Source organism: Pteropus alecto, unplaced genomic scaffold, assembly GCF_000325575.1.
Source record: "Pteropus alecto unplaced genomic scaffold, ASM32557v1 scaffold37, whole genome shotgun sequence".
Taxonomy (NCBI): Eukaryota; Metazoa; Chordata; class Mammalia; order Chiroptera; family Pteropodidae; genus Pteropus; species Pteropus alecto.
The window spans coordinates 557,910-560,765 of record NW_006440605.1 but is presented as its reverse complement, the minus strand read 5'-3'; positions in this window follow the sequence as shown (position 1 = coordinate 560,765).

The window sequence follows — 2,856 nt, the reverse complement described above, 5'->3', positions numbered from 1 at the left end:
TTCCCTATCTCTACAGCCTAGGGGAGTTTTCCTGACTTATCTAAAGGAAAGGAATCACCTCCTAATTGATTTGCTGACCTTTAGCATTACCCCCCTCCAATTCTTCCTCCTGTATACGAATCTGACTCCTTCACTTTGTGGACTAAAACTCTGGCCTGGCCTACACAACACCCATGTCCTTTGCACACCAGCCTAGTTGAGTCCTTTGGTCACTACTCATTTCACCTCTCTTGCTCCTGAAGTACCAGACCCCATGTTGTTCCCCCAACAAACCGAAATGTTCCCACCTCCGTACCTTTGCCAGTGCTTGTTCCTGCATCTTGCAAAGACCTTCCCCACGGTCTTTACCTGACTAACTCCTTCCCAGCACACATGCTTCACCTACTCCAGGAAGCACTCTGTGATCTCCTTTGCCCATCAGGGCTTGGTTATCAGTGCCCTTTTTGGTGCTTTCACATCAGCCAGTTATTACCACTGTACTCACCACAGTGGGCTAAAATGACCTTCACACACAATGTAATCACCACTCCCTCCTCAGAGCCCAGCTCAGGGCCTGGGACCCAGCAGTGGAGCAGGGAGAGTTGGTTAAAGGAGAGAATCAAGACTCACTTCCCCTCAGTAGGCTGGTTTCCTCCCATCTTCCCCTGACCCAGTCTCAGGTTGGCCTGTTTCATCTACTGCCACCTAGGGGCGAAGATAGCAACTGCACTTCTCTCACCATTCACCATTTAATTTGATTTTAATAAATTGCATGGATGGGGACACAACCCAGGGAACGGTTGATTCTGGTGGGGGTGGAGGAAGAGTGGCAGTCAGAGGAGGCTTTAAATGGTGAATGAGCTCTGATCTGGGTCACACAGCAAGAGGAAGAGATCTCTACGTGGAAGAGAATGACATTCCAGGTATTCAGGGCAACAGGCAGAGAGACAGTTGGAATTTGGGGTCTACGGGCAGGTAAAATCTGAAAGGAAGGGATAGAATGTGCAAGACCTGGAATACCGAACTCTAGCTTTTAAGCCACCTAAAGAGGTTTAAAAATTAATTTGTTTTTTTCTTTTTCTGCCCAAAGACTTTAAATCAGGAGTGACATGATCAGATCTGTGTTTAAGACAACTCACTGGAGTGAGGAAAAAGGATAGAAATGGGAGGCAGGGAGTGAGAGAACTAATAAAGCAAGCATCAGGAAGACACTATTTTCACAATTCCCCTCTTGTTGCCCCATGGCCTCAGATTCAATACATCCGAACTGAAATTCTGCTCCCTCAAAGTCAGTATTTCAACATAAACATGATTTGTTTCCACATTTTGCGTTGTTTATATACCTTGGCCTCTTTGTGAACCTTGAGTTTTACAACAGATCTCAGCACAGAAGATGCTCAACAACAACTAAACAGAATTCTTCTCGGGGTCCCCTGGACCCTTGTGATTATAAGAACAGTAAAATCTGGTGGTTAAGAGTAATAAGGACTCTGAGTCAGAGGGCCTGAGTTCAAATCCTGCCTCAGCCACTTTACTGTGTGAGACTGGTCATATCAAGGGACCCATTTAAGCCTGCTTCTTTGTCCCTAAAAAGAAAATTGTAATGGCACCTACCTCGATGGCTGGAGATAAATGTCTGTGAAGTGTCAAACATAAAACAAATCCTCAGTAAATACTGGTGATGATTTATAACATCATCTATTCAATGCCTGCTACTCACAGGCCATGCACAATGCTAGGGACTTCCCACACTCTTAAATCTGCACAGGAAGATTCTTGTCAATCCTATTTTACAGGTAAGAAAATTAAGGCCCCCACAGTTGAGTTTCTTCAAGGTCTTGGGAGCCCTGGATCCATAGCAGGTGTCAGAGGTGGGGCTGGAGGAACTTTTAGAGGAAGCTCATTTAGTCCAGGGTGGTTCTCACATGTGTGTATGTCTACGTGTGAGAGAGAGTGTGTGTGTGTGTGTGTGTGTGTGTGAGAGAGAGAGAGAGAGAGAGAGAGAGAGAGAGAGAGAGAGAGAGAGAGAATGAGAGAGAGAAAAACACACTTTTGGCAATGTGAAGACGTTGATCTTCACAGCTGAGGGAAGGGGGACGCTGCTGGCATCGAGCGGGTCGAGGCCAGGGATGCTACTCAATATCCCACAATGCACAGGCCAGGCCCCCCAAACCAGGAATGGTCAGACCTAAAATGTTAGTAGTGCCGAGGTTGAGAAATCCTTCTCTAATCTGATCATCCTCCCCATCTTCTCACTTCTGGAGCGCTGGCCATCCGGAACCCAAATGAATACTTTCAGTAAGAGGGACTCTATCCCTCCAGCGCCAGCGCAAGCAGTTCTTCCTCACCCGCTGTGCACACAGTAGGTTTTAGAACCCATTTTAATAAGCCTAGCAACAGAGGACTCCGGAAAAGGAAGAGCATCCATCCCCCATTGTTCAGTTACCTGCAGTTTGTCTTTTCGTTCCACACACACGCACACGCACGCACACACACACACACACACACACACACATTTTAGAAATCTAAACGTCCCCCGCCCCAAAAACAGCTTTGTTAGAGATGGCGTTTAAAAAAAAATTTTTTTCTAGGACTCTCATACGTGTGAAAGGTTTGCACACTTCTCAAAGGACCTCGGATCGGCCGCGGTCCTGACAACGACCACAAAAGAATCCGTAGGCTTTCCCAGGGGAGCGAGCCCGTGGGCCGTGACCTCTGCGCGCTGAAAGCGCTCACCCCACTCCCTCGCCTCTGGCTTCGCTCTCCCGCCCCCGGATCCCCGACTTCCAAGACTACCCGGGTCCCGGCCGTGGAGCCCGGCCGGCAGGCGCGTGCCCACGCCGTGTCCTCCTCGCCTGCCCCTCGCGGCGGCAGAGG